This window comes from Giraffa tippelskirchi, chromosome 9, assembly GCF_054371585.1.
Source record: "Giraffa tippelskirchi isolate mGirTip1 chromosome 9, T2T-mGirTip1v1.2.pri, whole genome shotgun sequence".
Classification (NCBI taxonomy): domain Eukaryota; kingdom Metazoa; phylum Chordata; class Mammalia; order Artiodactyla; family Giraffidae; genus Giraffa; species Giraffa tippelskirchi.
In genome coordinates, this window is record NC_137283.1 from 105,646,850 (window position 1) to 105,665,500 (window position 18,651).

Genomic DNA, 18,651 nt, shown 5'->3' on the forward strand with positions numbered 1-18,651 from the left:
GGAAGTCAGTGTTCTCTGTATAGATGTTCCCTTTGGTGAAAAGTTCTTATAGTACTGACTGACTGTTTGCAGGTTATAGAGAGGCCAGTTGAAATTTCAAGAAAGAGAGAATTCCCTTTTCTTTTTTCTTTAACAGCTCAACACTGTCTAGATCCCCAGTAGGGGAGCCAGAAGAGAAGGCTTGTATTGCCTAGTGGCGTTTGGTAGGATAACACAGCGTGTCTCAGAAGCCAGGAAGAGATGGGGCTGTGGGTTGCCCAGGCACGGAGTGTGGCGAGCTCATTAGCACGTTCTCTCCCTCCAGCCTCTGTGTGGCTTCTCTTGCGTGTCTGCAGTGAGTTCATGATTTGAATGCCCATCTGCAGAAGACAATATATCAGTTTCTAATTCTCTTCCCCATGGTCATTTTTTCTTCCCTTCATTCTGAGTCATCTTTGATTAAACAAAACAAAGATGTGACTGTAATTATGTAGTTTTCCAAATAGTGTAAAAATTCTCTTGTGTGTGTATGAAGGGGGGATGGTTTTGATGGGGTTGATAATTTATGATGGGGGTATTTTAAACCATGGGCCAGAAAGAAAGATGCTAAGAATCATACTAAAAGCAAGTTTGAGTCTCTACTAAGATAGGAAAAATTGTTTCTGCTTTTTTTTCCCCCAGATTTTTCAAACCTTTTACTTTCTACCCTGACATATTGTTGTCAACATAATTTCATTCAACTATTTTTATTGTTCTTTTTAGGCACCTTATTAAAACAGAAGCTTTGTTCAAGCAGCTAGAATCACAAAGAATAAATGAGGTATTGGAATACAGTATTGGCAGGTTGTAGGCAGAGTACTGATAAAGAATTCACCTGCAAAGCAGGAGACCCTGGTTTGATTCCTGGGTCGGGAAGATGCCCTGGAGAAGGGATAGGCTAACCCACTCCAGTATTCTTGGGCTTCCCTGTTGGCTCAGATGGTAAAGAACCCCCCTGCAATGCAGGAAACCTCAGTTTGATCCCTGGTTTGGAAGATCCCCTGGAGGAGGGCATGGCAACCCATTCCAGTATTCTTGCCTAGACAATCGCCATGGACAGAGGAGCCTGGTGGATTGCAGTCCATGGGGTCGCAAAGAGTCAGACAAGACTGAGTGGCTAAGCAGCAGCAGCAGACAGAGAGCATGAGAAATCTGGAGGTCCTGATCCTGGTATTTTAAAGATTCGTATGAAGTGGGCATGGGTGCCATCAGTCAGCATCAGCTGCGCCCAGGACTTCACACAAGGTTCTAAGGTGATCTCAGGACTAAGTTTCCATGCACAAGTTGTGCAGGCTGGTAGGTTGGCAAAGACTCTTGGAGAGGGTCTCCCAAGCTGATGGGAAAGCAGGCCCATGCCAAGAAGCCTATTTCTACAGTGAGGCTTGCCCACAGTCAGACAGGAAGTAGGACAGATAGGGTCTGGGGACTAAGGGGAAATTTAAGCCAAGAGGTACGTTGAACAAGACCTCGGGGACACATTTTTAACATGTCCCAGCTATGGATGACTTACAGGCACTCTGAAGAAGGAGTGTGTGTGTGTGTGTGTGTGTGTGTGTGAGTGTGTGTGTGCACGTGCGTGCTTGCACGCGCGCACATACTCAAGACCTCCATCCCTATTTTTCCTGGCTCTGGAAACTTAAGATCTCATGCTGGCTTCCTTTGGTTGTATAGGCCCAGGTCTTTGCAGTTGCAGGCAGGTATTTGTAGCAACTGTGACTTCACAACGATTGTGTGAACAACAAAAAAAATTGTGGGCAAATCGATTGTCTGCAGCAAATGAAAATTCTATGGTGGTACTTTGTGGGTGGTTTACAGGTGAAGAATGCTCAGTTCCTGTCTAATGATTTTTTTTTTCTTCTACAGTTTTTTGAAGAAGCAGGATGCTGATCTAGACGTGGAAGAAGTAAGTTGACAAGTTTTGCACTAAAAGCACGTGCCTTGTAAATTAGAAAGGGTTGTCCACCAGGAATCGGTCCACTTTGAACTTGGAATTGTGACTTTGAGCCCATGGGTTTCTGAGAGTGAGGTTGAATTGGAGGTGGAGCTGGTGTATGATATAGAAAGCCTTAGCTTTCTTAGGTGAACCTGTTACTTGCCCTTCTCCCCTTATTTGTAACACTCAATTTTGACAATTATGGGAACATATGTTTTAGCTCTAAGATACATCTCCCCAGCCCAGAAATAGAACAGAACAGCTGTCCTGTGGCTGCTGAGTCTTCAAGGGCTGGTGGGGGATGAGCAGCCTTCCAACTTCTGGTTAAGACTGGTTAAGGGAAGGTTCATTCATTGTTGGGTTTTCCTCTACTCTCAGATGGCTGCTGTTTACCGTTGCCCTAGTTGTACCTTCCTATTGCAGTCACTGTGTGACAGGTCATGCTTTCATTCACTTAACAATTTTTTGGTGCCCATTGGGTGCTGGACACCTTGCTAGACTCTGCCGAGACAAAAATTAAAAAGACAATACACAGATAATTATTGTACAGTCTGATAAAGCTGTGCAGAAAGGGTTCTGGAAGCTCCAGCTGAGGGCTGGGCATCCAGAGAAGCTGCTGAAGGGAGGGGACGTGTGAAGGAACCATGTGCTCATTCTTTCTGCAGACTGGGTGGGTCTTCTCTGCCTGTGCTTCCCTTGCCTCCCAGACCCCTTGGGTTCCCAGCAAAGGCTAGACTTACACAGGTCTCACCAGCCAGCTATAGGATCCTTTAATGCCCCAGACTCCGCTGACCAGTCACATGGCCTTGAGTGTAATCTTCTATTGGATCCCTGGTCAGTCAGGGACTGCCATCTCATCATTCTATAATGACTTAGATGTTATTTCTTATTTTGAATTCATGTGCAAGAGAGGTTCTTCTCCTGAACTAGAGCCATTCTGTCTGCAGACAGTGCACTTTTATTTTCGAGTCGAGGAAATACAACTCTCTTGAAACCTTGTTTGAGAACAATTATGAGTAACCCCAGATCTTTGACCCCGTGCAAACTCCCCAGCTTCTCCAGAATGATCTGTGATCTCCTTTCAACCTGGCCTTTTTAGCTCATACAAACCAAGGGACTCAAGGAAGTAAAAAGGCTCTAGTCAGGGCCAGCAGAAGGGAGCCTTTGTAGAAACCCCATGGGTTAGGTCTTGACTGTGGAGGCCAGAAGTCAGCAGGGACATCCCTATGGGGGTGAACCCTGTGGCCCTCCTGGGTCAGGCCAGACCCCCAGCAGCCAGAGTCTCTGGGTGTCAGGAGCCACCCCAGGGTGGTGTAGCATAGAACAGCAGAACACCCAGCAGAGATGGGGGCGGGGAGAGGGTCCAAGAAGTGCCTGGTGGTGCTCCAGGCTACAGAGCCTGCCTGGCCTCATGCAGCCCAGGCCACAGTGAATCCCACAACCACAAGGCTGGGAGATCCAACTTATGGATGGGGTGCATCTGTCTGTGCAAGCCCACAGGCAGACCAGAGGGCTTGGCAAATGGAGTGAGGAGCCCCGAGTGGAATGAATTAAATTTTTGCTTCAGCTCTGCTGTTCACGTGCTCTAAGATCTTAGGCAAATCTCTTTTCCTTTCTGAGCCTCATTTTTCTCATCAGTAGAGAGAAAATTCCTTTTCCAGGACCAAGTAAAATTCTTCATTTTTTAACTTAAAAACACAAAACATATTTTTTTATTGTTGTTTTTTAACTTGAGCCTTGTATCAAAAAGGAAAAGTGGTTGTTGGCCATAGTCTAAAGAAGACTTAATAAGGCTGGCCATGGGCTGAGAGCTCCTTGCAGGTGGAGCCCGATTGATCGTCCTGGCAGCAAGGTGTGTCTAACAGTGGGATGAACTGTGTGACTGACCCTGTTTTGTGCTTTGGACGTTTGTTAGTACTGAGGGAATTTAGACTAGAAGAAGCTATACCTGGGGTGGGAAATGCTTCTTGGGCCGAGTGAATTTGGGCTCCTCTGAAGGGTTCTGCCCACACCCTCTCAGTCAAGTAGTTAGTGACCTGAAAAACACTTAACCACTGGAGGGGAGTTCACTATTTCAAAAGCTCTGATTCAAAAGCTTCAATCCCAGAATCTTTTTCTAATGCTCAGAGAAGGCTACTGGGTACAGATATGCCAAATAATCTTTTTACCTGTGTTTATATACCTGCCAGGAAGAATCGAGTACAGGGTGTACCTCCATTGTTTAAGTAAATGATACCTGTTAGCCAACCCAAGTGAAAAAAATTCACTGATGTCAGAATGTCTTTGTTTCCTAATGGATTTTTGAGTTTTCTCTTTTAGTTGAATATTTTTGTAAGGATAGAATGAGGAAAGGAAATTAGCTTTGTTTTGACATGTCAAAACTCAGAGATACATCAGCATATATTCTATTATTATTGTCTGTAGTTTACTGGATTTCCACTACTTACTGAGTGCTTTTTATGTATGCTGCATTTCACCATTACAGCAATCTTGTGAGGTGACCATGTCCCTTACCATGAGTTGCTCAAGACACCATAGTAGTAGCAAGGATTCTAGTCATAGTTATCCAGTCCAAAGCCTTCTCTATCCCGTTCCCCATCTTACCTTGGAATTGATATAGTGTTCAATGTATCTTTTAATGTTTTCTATTGTGATAAAAGTCACATAATATAAAACATTACTATTTTAACTTATGTTTAACTATATAGTTCAGTGACACTAAGTACAACTCTCACCATCATCCATTTCCCAAATTTTTCACCTTCCTAAAATGAACTCTGTTCGCATTAAATACTAACTCCCCATCCTCTCTCCCCACCTCACTTCCATCCCCCAGATTCTGACATCTACCGGTATACTTCCAATTCTATGAATTTGACTATTGAGACAGTATATTTGTGTTATCTCCTTTTTAAAAGTTTTATGAGTAAGTAGAGAAAAGCAATGTTACTTTCTAGAGAAGTCTTCCTTGACTCTCAGTCTGGCTGGAGCCATAGTTGTTTGTACAGTAGCCATCTAATATCTGTTTCCTGCTGGAATGTAACTTTTGGTCTGAATTCTTCATGTATTAAGCCTAGAGCCTGCACCTAGTATGCCTTCTTAAGGTGTTGAATGCCACATGACCAAATTGAGGGGTAATGAGACCCAATGAAAGCTACCTTGGTAGGTAGAAAAGTTAAAAACTTTATTGTATACCCCAGAAACCATGTTTCTCTTCTCCAGCTATGGGTTTTATCTGTGGAAGTCATGCTTGTTAATAGCATTATATGGAGATAGGATGATCATTCCCTGACTTTCTCCCCAAAAGTACAGTTTCAAGCAGACAAACAAATAGATAATTCTTAGAATGAAGTCATCTGGGCAAGTAAAGCAAGTCTAAAGGGAGGAGCTGTAAGAACACAAGGGAAACATTAAACTTTTTTTTTTTTCCCACAGAATCTTATAGAATTATTGAGGAATATACTTCTGAGTATAGTTTCCATAAATCACTAATTTAAATATATAAGGTGTGTCTTCTAAAAGTGAAACCCATCCTCAAGTGAATTTTAAAGAATATGTAATTTGCTGGGAAAAATTGAAGGCGGGAGGAGAAGGGGACAACAGAGGATGAGATGGTTGGGTGGCATCACCAACTCAATGGACATGAGTTTGGGTAAACTCTGGGAGTTGGTGATGGACAGGGAAGCCTGGTATGCTGCAGTCCATGGGGTTGCAAAGAGTCGGACATGACTGAGCGACTGAACTGACTGAATGAATTTTGTTTTTATGTCAGAAAAACAAAAATGCACTTTTTAAAATAAAAAGCTGGTAAAATTGAGTCAACTTACTTAGTAATTTAAACCTTGATTTAAATGAATTTGATTAACATCTCTTTGGTCATAACTGCTCTCAAAGTTCTGAGGAGAGAGGTTTGATTTTCATGTACCCTACATGGCCTTGGTCCAACATGATTAAAGTGTTTTGGCGTCTGCCTTGAGAGAGGCCCCTGTTATATCTGTAGTTCCAGTGAGACCAAGAATTCCTTTACTGCTATTCCAGCTGTTTGCAGGGCTTAGATAGCTCCCTTCAGGCCTCAAATACGGCCAAAATACTACTCTCTTTGGTAGTAGGCCACCTCAACTAAAATCATCCTTGAGAAAGAAAAGTAAATTAAAAAATTACCTCCTGCTTTAGAGTTGTTTCCTTTCTCTCAGTGAATTCCCTTTTCTCAGTGAATAACTGAAAAATGGAGTAACTTCTGTGTTCATCTGTAAATGTAGAATGCACATAGAAGTTACTCCATTTTTCAGTCTGTCTTTTGTTTTAATAAGTCCCCAAAGAAATGATAAAAAAAAAAAAAATCCTAGATTCTTATTGTGAGGCAAATTGTCTTGTGGAAAAAAAAGATCTCTTTCTAAACAGTGAATGGTTCAAAATTCAAGACTGCATTAGAAAATAAGTTTTAAAGTCATGTATGATTCCTACACAGCCGGTTGAAAAGAGAAAAAAAATTAATTCGAATTTTTCTTTGCATGTGTGCCAAGTCTCTTCGGTCGTGTTTGACTCTTTGTGATCCAACGGACTGTATCCCGCCAGGCTTTTCTGTTCATTGGATTCTCCGGGCAAGAATACTGGAGTGGGTTGCCATGCCTTTCTCCAGGGAATCTTCCCAATCCAGGGATCAAACCCGTGTCTCCTGTGTTGTAGGCGGATTCTTTACCACTGAACCATCAGGGAAGCCTTTAGTGGGGGTAATATAATTTCCAGGGGTCAGAGGATCATCAGGACTTATATGGAATGTTCAAAGGCTTAAGAATGCTGGTCAGTGGGAAGGCATGTGGCTGTGTCTCCATGGGCATGTGGGGGGTTTGGTGTTGGGGGTACCACCTCCCTGGGTACACTGTTTGGTCTAAAGAGAAGGAGAGAGAGAGAAGAGGAGGAACAGAATGAGTATAATGCTCTGCTGTCTGTGGAAGCTGCTCTTCCTGAACGGAGGGAGAGGGCTCCCCGAGTGCTGTGGGTCCCTTAGGCCCTCTGACACATGTGCGTAGAATATTGCCAACTCCAGGACCTGTGAGATGCCCAGTTAGCTTCCTTTCTCCATGCCCTTGGCCCCAACCTCACACACAGACTGACCTAATCTACTGGTGACTGATCATCGGGAAAGACCAGCCTCTGTTTCACTTAGTGGAGGCCAAGTGTGACACAGCCTGCTCTCCTGGTGATTAGGGATCAAGAAAAAGGAATGGCTTTTGGTTGGGGATGGGGGAATGTCTGTGTTTAGGAGCAAGGAACGTTCACAGAATTCTGTTTTAGATTGAAGAGCAAACTTTTTAAAGTCCTGGACCAAATATTTTTGTTACGCATCACCCATAATAACTGACCAACTTTCTTTTACATAAATCTCTAGATTGTAAAACTAAGCACCACCACTGTCCAAGGAGAAAAAACATGCCCTCTGCCAATTTGAATTTCCAAGATAATAAGCGATCCCTCTTCCTAGATATTATAAACTCGGGCAGATATTGATGGCAGTTGGGAGAACTGCAGGTAACAGTATTAGATTGTGATTCAAGGAAAGAGCTGAAAGGTTGGGATGGATTGTCTGCTCCTGGATGCAGAAGAGTTCATTTATCCTTTCCTCAAACATTGACGAACTCAGGCAGGCCAACCACTGTGTAGACCACATGTCATCTTATTCAGTTGTCCTGTTTTGCATGTGGGGAAAATGAAGCTCAACAGAAATGAAGTGATTTACCCAAGGACTTGAGTCTAGGAAGCAGCAAGATCTAAATTAGGTCTCGGTCTCTTTCCACTCCATGGTGGAGATTCTGTCCTGAGGTTCTCTTGAGCAGAAGACAAATGAATCATCATCAGCCTCATGTCATCAAACTAGTAGTTTTATATGTACCTTTCATTTTCCCTTCCTTGATTTTAAAAGGACTTTCTCCCTTATGGTGTGGTTTTTTAAATAGTAAGATGTTTTTATCAGGGAGATGTTAGAAACTCAAAACGGGAACCATGTCCTGCAACCTGACCTGGTGCTACCAGACGGTCCCCTGGGTGACTTGGAGAGTTGACTTGGAGAGATGGTGGTGGTGGGAGTCTGGGCAGGCCTTTGAGACCTTCCTCCTCTTTCCGAGGCTGGTTCCTAGGCTGGAGGATCATGCTGTTGTATTGCTCATCTCAGCAGCATTCATCATTCTCCAAAGGCTGGATGTCGCCAGGCGAGGGTGGGGAGAAATGCTGCCCACATCACCACAGACAATCAAGACACGATCCTGCCTACGCTGGAGGCTCTCTCCGCCCATGTGTGCAGGCAGATTGCTGGATCATCTCCTCCGCAGCAGTGGAGAGGCCTGCTGGGTAGAGGTTAAATCAACTGGTTGTCTGCCCTGCTTGGACTTACTGTCTGCTGAATTTGTATGTGAAACAGAGAGTATTAGTAAAATGTGCACTCAGAATGGCTTAAAAGATGCCTTTTATCACTATCCCAAAACACTTTTAAAAGCAGAGCCGTACTTATTCTAAGTCTGGTTTGAAATAGGCCATAAAAACACATAGAGATTCAAACTTCTCCCTTGAAGAAGGTTATTCCTGCCCACTTTTGGCCCCAGCAAAATTTAACTAATCAGAAAACCTTCCTTTTAGTTTACTGTGACTGTCATCACAAATGAGTACAAACATGGTGTCTTAAAACAACAGAGATTTGGTCTCTCATGCTTTTGGAGTCTGAATCCATTGTTAAGGTATCAGCAGGAATACATGCCTTTTGGAGGCTTTCGTTGTTGGGGGAGAATCTCGGGGGAGATTCTTGGGGGAGAAATCAGTTGCTTGTTTCTTCTTTCCCAGTTTTTGGGGGCTCCAGATGCTCTGTGACTTATGGCCTCATCTCTCCAGTCCCTGCCTCTGCCTTCAGGTTACCTTCTTCCCTGTTCATCTCCGTCTCATCTCCCTCTGCAGCCCTCTTATAAGGATGCCTGTGATGGCTTTGAGCACCTGCTGGATAATCTAGAATCTCCTCCTCCTGTGGACATTCTTAGCTTTATCATATCACAGCATGCCATGTCAGATCATATTCACAGATTGCAGGAATTCAGAAGGGACTATCTTAGGGAGGGGGAGACATTTTTCTGTCTCTCATACCTTCTCTTGGGGGAATGTCTGTGTTTTTCATTTCCTGAAGCATAAAGCCTGTCACCATTTATTTTGCAAGTTACTTGACTGAATTTGATCTTCCTGGAAGCAACCGCTTGGAAGACCTAGGAACCAACCTGTCTCCCAGGCCTCACTCAGAAAAGGCAAGGCCAGGCCTGTATTCATGCTCAGATTGGGATTAATGTGAGAATGAAGAATTAGGGGCTCTGAGAGCAGGGAGGGGCCTAGGAAATCAGATCTTCCAGTCTGAGAGAGAAACGGGCTACAGAGACAGGGTTATGGAGACAAGGAGCGGAATGGGATGAGCAGTCACTGCATCAGCCCCTCTTCTAGTCTGTTCCTGCAGGCCCTCAAGCTGTTGCTCATCAGATGAGCCTCTTGGTCTTCCTTCAGATGAGAGCTCTTAACCTGAAAAACCATTCCCGCAAATCCATCTTTTCTCAGCCAACAGCCCTGGTTCTTACAAATCTTCTTACATTACCTGATATCAGGAATTCTATTATTCTGGTTACTTCCTCCTGGATGCATTCCCTTTATGTCATTGTCTCTTTGAAAGCATAGCACTCAGACATGAACAGTACTTCAGAGATGTCTCAACCAGTGTAGAATAAGGTCTCTACACCAAAGACTCCTAAGGCCTATGAGATACATGTTTTCTGCATCATTAAATGCTGAACCAGTGCGGACCAGGATCAGGTCTCTGATTCAGGGGCTCTGTGGCACTCTTAGCTTGCATTGAGCTTCTATTCAATAAAAATCCTTAAGACTTTAAAATATGAATTGCTTTAAACCCATCCCCTTTGCCCCTGCCACGTAAAAATGCTGAGCTTCTGTCTGGGCTTCAGGATGGGGTCAGCTGGGAATCCAGAATATTATCCAGATGAGAATCTGGAGAACTGACAGATCCATGGCCAGGGACACGTTCACTGGGACATATGAGCAGCATGTATGTAACAGTGAAAGGAGCTGGGAAGGTCTAGCACTGGGGGAGTCCTTCCACAGGTGGCAGTCTAGATGACATATGTTGTTGGGTAGCAGGATTGTATGGCCGAATGGGTCAAGGGGCCAGATGAAAGGAGTGGTGGAGGATGGGGACAAGACCACAGCAGGAAGCCGTAGAAAGTTTGGGTCCACAAGAATAACTTAGAGGATCAACTGCCAGAAAGGGATGGGGCCCGGAACAAGAGACTGAGCCCAGAGAGTAAAAGGCAGCCCCAGCTCAGAAGTCAGAGTTATAACATTGATGGGACTCTGAACATCAGTGTCCTGAAGCCTCTCCCACCCAGGGTCTGGGGTCAGGGACATGGGCAGAGCTTATGATCAGGATGAGCTATCCCAACACAGCAGGTTCAGGAGTCTGGAGCAGGCACCGACGTCATTCTGTATTTATGCAGTAGATTTCTTTTTTTTTGTTATTTTTTTGCAGTCAAAAGCAGGATTTTTATCTGTTAACTTGGGGGGGATTTTGCTATTGTTTTGGTCCAGCCTATTAACATCCTTTAAAATCTCTGGTCTTCCTTCCTTCCTTTCTTCCTTTTTGTTCTGTTTTATTTCTGTGTATTATCTTGGCTCTTCTACATTCTTTTCAAAATTTTTTATTGGAATATAGTTGATTTACAATGTTGTGTTAGTTTCAAGTGTACATTCTTTCTTCCAGTCAGTTAACTATCCCCTCTCATCTGAGAATTATTTGTGATCTCTGTAAGCACATCTTGATGAGAGCATCCTTAATAAGCGAGGAGACAGACCTCCCAGGCCCTGCAGACAAGGATCTCCCTCCAAGTCAGTGCTGCTCCCTGTGATGTTCGTGCCCTTGGGGGGGCTATGCAGTCAACTCTGAGTCCAACAAACCCAGCTGACACCTGGCCCAGGTTTTCATACCTTGCTCAGCTATGTTTTAGTGACTGTCCGGAACTTTGCTGACGTCAGGGTGCTCTCTGTCTGTAATCTGTCACTCAGACAGCCTGTGAAAGCACCGTGAGATGGAGGCAGTGCCACAGGAAGGGGGGTTGGAAGAGTACTTGGTTGTTTGCTACTTTGAGGGCAGAGATACCTGTTTGCTCTGAGCAAACGGCGCGCCCCACTTCCTGGAGCACACCCAGGGGCATCAGCTCACGGGGGGACTTTGAAGGAGGGACTAGAACCCTGTATTCAGATGTGCAGCCCTGATCTTTGTCTTAAGCGTTTGCCTCCACTGAAGACCGATCCTCCGTTGCGGGTTCCGTGTGGTCTGTGGAGAGCAGCCCCCACTGTCGAGTGAACACAGCTGCTTCTCGGAAGCCGTGGGGTGTTTGTGAAGTTGTGAAATGCACCACCACTGACAAAGTCAGGGTGTAAAGTGAAGGAAAGGAAGTGGACCATTTCTGTTAACACAAGAAGAGATGAAACAATGCGTCCATTTGCATAGTCCTTCCAACAAGGCTACCACGAGAGACCGAGATGGTTCCAGAGCCGAGCGCAGGCAGCGTGAAGCAGCAGAAAGAGTGTGAGGGCCCAGGGGCTTGAGTGAGTCCGGACGGGGCCTCCAAAGAGCTGTGTGGTGGTGACCGTGCGGGAAGCAGAGCATTATCACTTGTCAACTTGCAGCTGTGGTGAGTGTCTCAAGGAGAGGTGCAGGGTGCCCTGAAATCGGTGCAGTCACTAGAGGACCCCTAATGGGAGTCAGGGAAGAGATGCTGACGAAGGGAGGGCGTTGTAATAATTTACACCTCCTGTCTGTTGTCCTCTTTCTTTGGGCAATACTGTCCTAGGATTGACTGACTCCCGAGTGTGCTGTGGAATAGAGTCATACACAGGGTAGGATGTTGGGTCAAGGGAAGGTTCCTTTCCACAACATGATTGTATCTTTTGCTACAGTAATTTAATACAAACAAAACTTTTTTTGTGTGTATGTGTGGGAAGATTTTGTTCATTGTTAGAAGAAAAGTGGTCCTCCTAGACTAGGGGTGGCGGAAACAGTCATTTAAAAAACCAAGTAACTGCCACTTTGCCTATCATACTATTATCAGATGAAGGAATCTTTTTTTCCCCCTTATACCAGAGAGCTTGACCCATGCATCAACATGAGACTTATTGCAAAAAACAAAAAGTGAATTTGATAATGGGGACAAAATTTGAACAGCTCTTAGTTCTTATTAGTTAGTTCATTTTCTTTTTGTTAATTTTTTTAAACTTTTTATTTTGTACTGGGGGCTTCCTTGGTGGCTCAGGCTCCTTCCTGCAATGCAGGAAGACCTGCGTTCAATTCCTGGGTGGGGAAGATCCCCTGGGGAAGGGAATAGCTACCCACTCAGGATTCTTGCCTGGAGAATTCCATGGACAGAGGAGTCCGGCGGGCTACAGTCCATCGGGTCACAAAGAGTTGGATACAACTGAATGACTAACACTTTCATAGCCAATTAACAGATGATGTTGTGATAGTTTCAGGTGAACAGTGAAGAGACTCAGCCATACATATACATGTACCCATACTTTCCTAAACTCCCATTTTCAGTACCTATTCATGAAGTTTAGAAGTTGTTACAGCCATCATTCCCATGTGGCTCAGCTGGTAAAGAATCCACCTACGATGCAGGAGACCCTGGTTCGATTCCTGGGTCAGGAAGATCTGCTGGAGAAGGGATAGGCTACCCACTCCCGTATTCTTGGGCTTCCTTGGTGGCTCAGCTGGTAAAGAACCCCCTGCAGTGCAGGAGACCATGGGTTTGATCCATGGGTTGAGAAGATCCCCTGGAGAAGGGAATGGCTACCCACTCCAGTATTCTGACCTGGAGATTTCTATGGATATGGGGTCATAAAGAGTCGGACACAAGTGGGTGACTTTCACTTTCACTTTTCACAGCAATCATTAGTTAAGTTTTAGGTATGGGGGAGGCCTTATTGACATTGTGTCAGGGGTACTTTTTTTATTAATATGGTCCTCGAGCTGGTAGAACTAAAAACTTTTGACAGCCACTATAATATTTGCCATATCTTCTCATATTTGGTGTTACTGATATTGGCTACTAGCCAATCAAGTAACTTTTCTTTATTCTATTTTTACAGTGGCCCAGTGGAAAATATAATTAGGGTTCACTGTTTTCTAGATGGTAAATACAACAACAAGACACTGTATAGAGTTGATCCTTGAACAGAACGGGTTTGAAATGCAAGTGTCCACTTACATGCAGAGTTTTTTCAAAAAAGTATTACAGTACTGCATGATCTGCAGTTGGTTGAATCTACAAATGCAGAGCCAAGGATAAGGAGGGCTGACTGTAAAGTTACATGTAGATTTTTGACTGCCCGGAAGGTTGGCTTCCCAACCTCCCCTGTCTGTGCTGTTCAAGGGTCAACTGTAATGTTTTTTTGAAGGAAAAAGCAAAAAGCTTCAGAAACAATCATTTCAGACCCCACAGAGGAAGATGCGTCAAGGCAGGAAAAGTGCGTATTTGTTTTTTGTTTTCAAGTTTTTTTTTAATTGACTTCATTTTTTAGAGCAATTTTAGGTCCACAGAAAAACCAAGAGGAAGATACAGAGATTTCTTATGTACCCTCTGCCCCCACACATGCCTCGCCTCCACAAATATTTGTTACAAATGATGAACCTACACTGACACATCATTTTCACTCAGGGTCCACAGTTTACTTTAGGATTCATTCTTGATGTTGTACATTTTATGGGTTTGGACAAGTGCATAATGACATATATCAACCATTACAGTACCATACAAATTATATTCACTGCCCTAAAAACCCTCTGTGTTCTGCGTATTCATCCTTCTTTCATCCCTATCCTCTAGCAGCTAGTGATCTTTTTACTATCTCTATAGTTTTGCCTTTTCCAGAATGTCGTATTGGTGGAATCATACAGTATATAGCCTTACCTGATTGACTTCTTTTGACTAGTAATATGTATTTACGTTGTCTCCATATTTTTCATGGCTCGATAGCTCATTTCTTCTTAGAGCTGAATCATGTTTCATTGTCTGGATGTACTACAGTTTATTTATTCATTCGTCTCCTGAAGAACATCTTGGTTGCTACTAAGTTTTGGCAATTATGGAAAAACTACTATGAACATCTGTGTGCAGGTTTTTATGTGGATGTAAGTTTCATTTTCTTTGGGTAAATACCAAGGAGCACAATTAAAAGCATTCCTTTTTGTTGAAAATCTAGAAATTGTTTTTTTTTTTCTTTCGGGGTGGTGATGTAGAGCCCAAACCAATGTATGCCATAGGCCTGTTTGTATGTGAATTCTAAGCAGCCTTCATTTCACTGATGCTTTATCCATGAACATCCATCACTGTATTTCAGCTCAGATTTGAGATGATGAATGACTAATTTTTGCTTTTTCTCTTATATTACCATGTCCCCTGGCTCATAATCATTGAGAACTTTCTTCACTCAAATTGAAGGAACTGACCAACTTGGATGCCTTTCTCTAAGAGCCCTCCTTCTTTCCTTTCTCTTCCTACGACCATGTCCCTGAGTCAGGTTCTTGGCACCTCAGACTTTGGAATCATCTCCCCTGGCCTGGTGTTCAGGCATGTCTTTCAGTTTCTCCGATTATTGCTAAACTCTTGTCTGAATTCTGTTGAAGCTATGCACCCAGCCTGGCCCCCTTTCTGTGCCCCGCCATCCTGCTCCTCATGAGGCTAAAAAAGAGTTGTTCACAGTATCCTGTCACCTCTTTGCACCTCTTTCTTACTTTTCTTGTCATTTTTTTCATATTAATTCTTTAGTATATCTTCTGTGATCAAGTGAAAATAGGCCCATTAAAGTTAAAATGGGGCCATGATGTTTGGTTTTCATGTTATAATACAGGCAATAAGAAACATTTTTGAAAAAGAATCAAATTAACCAGACTCAGATCTCCAGGACATTTATGTATTTTTCCCACAAGAAGTCTACTACATAGAAGAAACAAACTGAAGTTAAAAAAAAAAACTATTTGCCAAATCCATTTGCTATTGAAAGACTTTATCAGTTTCCATTTCTGAGTAGGAAATAGAAGCTTTTAGAATCAACATTCCAGAAATAAAATAAATCCAATAAGAACTCTTATTTGGTCTAAATTAAGGCCATCATACCAAAATCAGGACTCCTGATATAACTGTATATATAATCCCAGCATAACTGAAATTAGAGCAAAAAGTAATCTCAGGGTCTACTGTTGAAAGAGGAGAAAGAAGGATGAAGAATTATGCCAGGGTTGGGAGTCTGGGTGTCTGAGAGCTGGGGGGCCTGAGATAACTCTATAGGAACAAAGGGGAAGTCAGGCCGGGTGGCAGTAATGCAGTGACGAGAACTTGACAAGCCTCTCAGGAGCAGTAGGAGACCCTGTGGTTGGGTCAGGCGTGGAAAGTCCGGGTCAGCACTGCCTCCTACAGCTCCACTCCATTGCACTCTGAGTAGCATTTCAGGTCCCCTTGCAACACGGTCACCACCATCTTCTGAGGGAGAAGTCACTGCAGAGTTTACCTTCCCTTCAGCGGTGGCCTGGATCCGTGCTCCAGGTGAGCGCATCTGGAAGGAAGAAGGAAGAGCATCATGCTGGGTCTTCAGTGATTCTCCTGTTTCAGTGGAGCAGGGAGTCAATGGAGCGAGCACGCAGTCTAAGACAGAGTCCCTGGCTGAGGGCTCCATGGAGGGTCAGAGTGCCAGGGAGGAGGCTCTGAGGGAGGCGGGCCCCTCAGTGTAACATGAAAAATTATGATGATGTATGCACAGGAATATATATGCAGGAGTGTGTCTGTATGTGTCAGATACATACCTATATACCTACATGAAGGGGGTGGGGAGGGAGAGAGAGAGGGAGGGGAGGAGAGGCAGAGAAAAACACAACACCCCTGTGCCATAATGCAGCTTGAAAACTAGAATATCGCCAGCACTTCAGAAGCCCCTGTGTTCCTCCTTGGCCATACCTCTCTCCTTCAAAGGAAACACTGTTCTGAATTTTGTGTTTGTCGTTTCCCGGCTTTTCTGTGTAAGTGTGTTTCCCTAAGCAATCTGTTATTAAGTCTTGTTTGCCTCAGGGTTGTATATAAATGGTATTCTTGTACCATTTGCTTTGTTCAATCAACGTTTATTTTTTAAGATTCATCCCCATCGATGCATGAAGTGTCATGCATGAAATTCATCTCTACCACTGTGTGGTCTTGCCTTGTATGAATACACCACAGTTTATTTATTCAGTCTCCTCTCAATGGACACGTGGATTATTTCCAGGTTTGTGCTATTTCAAACAGTGCTACTGTGACCATTCTTGTATGTGCATCTTGCTGCAGTTTCTCTAGGATAGGGACCTAAGAGAAGAATTTCTGGGTCTTAGAGTCTGTACATCTTCAGCTTTACTGGGTAATATTTTTCAAGGTGGTTATATTTGGACATTCCATCTGACATTCCCATGAGTAAACAGATTAACTTTTAAGAGAAGGGGAAGTCCGAAGGGAAGAAGAAATGCACAATTGGCTAAATATTGGTGAGGAAAAGGATGTCATTAGGGTTTGATGAAGTACAACTCCCCATCAAAGTGTGGAGTAGAAACAGCTGGGTTCATGAAGGGGAAGGGGACGTGTAGGGAATGGGGTCCTACACAACCATTATGGGAAGGGTGAACGCGTGTCTTGCATGGACTGTAGTCATATTGGCATCAGGGAGCAGATTCCATCTCAGTAGGAATGAAACACCCAGTTCACTCCATTTTCACTCAGTTTCCGCTGATCAGCAGCAACCTTCAGTTCTCTGTCTGGGGAGCAGATAGATGCTGCCAAGCATTTAAGGGTCTGTTTCCACATCAAACTGAGGATGGCATGGATTCTAGTCAAGCTTGTAAAACAGATATCCACCCAGAGGCACACAAAGATTTGGGAGATTACTTTCCTGCCAACACAGGGGGATTTTTCTTACAGCATGCATTGTATTTTACAAATTCAGTAGATGACACAGGGTTTGACAATGCTGTTTATCTGACTTCGGATGAGAACTCAGAGCTGCTGTGTGGTTTTAATTCACTTGACCTGAGAAATATGGGTCTGTGGCCTTTTGAATAGCACATTAACTGTGAAATATGACACAGTCCTAGGTGAACATTTTGACCGCATTTGCAAATCCTGACCACTGTGATACGTAAAACTGATAGAATTTGTTTTCAAAGAATTACCATTCTTCCAAATCGAGATATGAGTGAAGATAATGTGTTTTGTTGGCATTCCTGTGAAACTGAAAGTAGAGCATTAAACCATTAAAAGCACGTGCTCTCTGGAGTCTCAGAAGGGCAGCTTTTTTTAACTTGTTATTTTTGGGTCACCCTTTATTAATAGCATTCATCCAATTTATTTGATTCCAGGCCAGAGAGCTCCATGATGGTGGCATTTTCAAAATATTTCAATTGTAGTTTTTCATCATCTGTTGATTGGTATTGTCTTTCGATGGTGACATTACACACTTGGGAAAGCAGCATTGTATACTGGAAATAACACTTGTGCTTTGCCAAAAGTATGTAAAAGAACCTCAGTTTTCCATAAGTGAGATCTCATTATGTAAACTATGACACATCTCTTCAGTGTAACATTACATATTAGTTAAAATGATGATTATAAAAATTGTTAAATAAGTTGGACAGATGTTGAGTTTACGTTTTAAAGAACAGAATACAAAATTGTGGAATATAATCCTAATTTTGAAAGCAAAATGCATGGGTAGGAAAAGCCCACAAAAATTATACCAAAATGTTAGTTGTTGTACTTGGGTAAATGAGATTATAGGAGTTTTCTTCTCAGTGTGGTTATATTACTTTCATAATAAAATTAATTAAAAGAATGGAAAGAGATCAACCTGGATTCAGATTGCCCTGTACCACTAACCAGCTGTTTGCCCATGGTCAAGCTACTTAACTGGCTTCCTCAGGAGCTAAAGATGTTATGTTTACCTTCCTTGGGTTGTTGTCAAATGACGTGATATTCCAAAGACCCCCTTTGCAGGTAGATATTTAGGTGGTTCCTGTCCTCTTCTCCAGCTTTCCTTTTTCTGCTCAACGAGCCTCGCCCAGCACACACCCAACAGCTATGAGTGATGCTCTTTTATCGTCTGGTTTCTATTTTGTCTGGTTGGGGCCTCACTCTGATCTTAGTAAATACTTTTGACCTCTTGGAACTTCTTTTTTAGCAGTGACAACTGATGGTTATTTTAGAGAAGTGAGTTATGAGTAAGAATGCTTTTTGTCACAAGAGGGGAAATTTAAAGAACTGGACTTTCTAAAGTCCTAGAATTTCAGCTGTTCAAATACATGCATTTGATTGACAGAAATATGCTTGCTAATTTAAGGACATCCTTGTTAACCTTCCTTGGCCAGTGAAGAGGAAACATGTTAAATGCTTGCTAACCAGGCTGGTGATTTTCTTAGCTCTGCCAAGTTCTTCTAAGAGACAGGTACAAATAATATGTATGAGAAGAATTCAGCCAGGATCCCTAGGGACTGTGTGTGACCTCTAAGATGTTAAATGGAGCTTTGTAAACTTTGAGATTATATGCGACGATCATGTTCAACAGTTGATGTAAACAGGAGCCAGAGATACTCTATG

The 18,651-nt window shown here is 43.2% G+C and overlaps 1 protein-coding gene across 27 annotated transcripts in view; it reads left to right on the plus strand.

Moving 5' to 3' along the window:
* Window positions 1–18,651, plus strand: part of FYN (FYN proto-oncogene, Src family tyrosine kinase) — a 209,416-nt gene that overhangs the window by 26,807 nt on the left and 163,958 nt on the right. For 20 of the 27 annotated variants that reach the window (XM_081530570.1, XM_081530554.1, XM_081530569.1 and 17 more), the window contains one exon: window positions 1,882–1,921. The gene's annotated coding sequence lies outside the window, so the exon portion shown is untranslated. Of the gene's footprint in view, window positions 1–1,881; window positions 1,922–11,407; window positions 11,680–18,651 lie in introns of those variants that run through there. The other 7 variants (XM_081530564.1, XM_081530575.1, XM_081530556.1 and 4 more) reach the window with 1 other exon arrangement.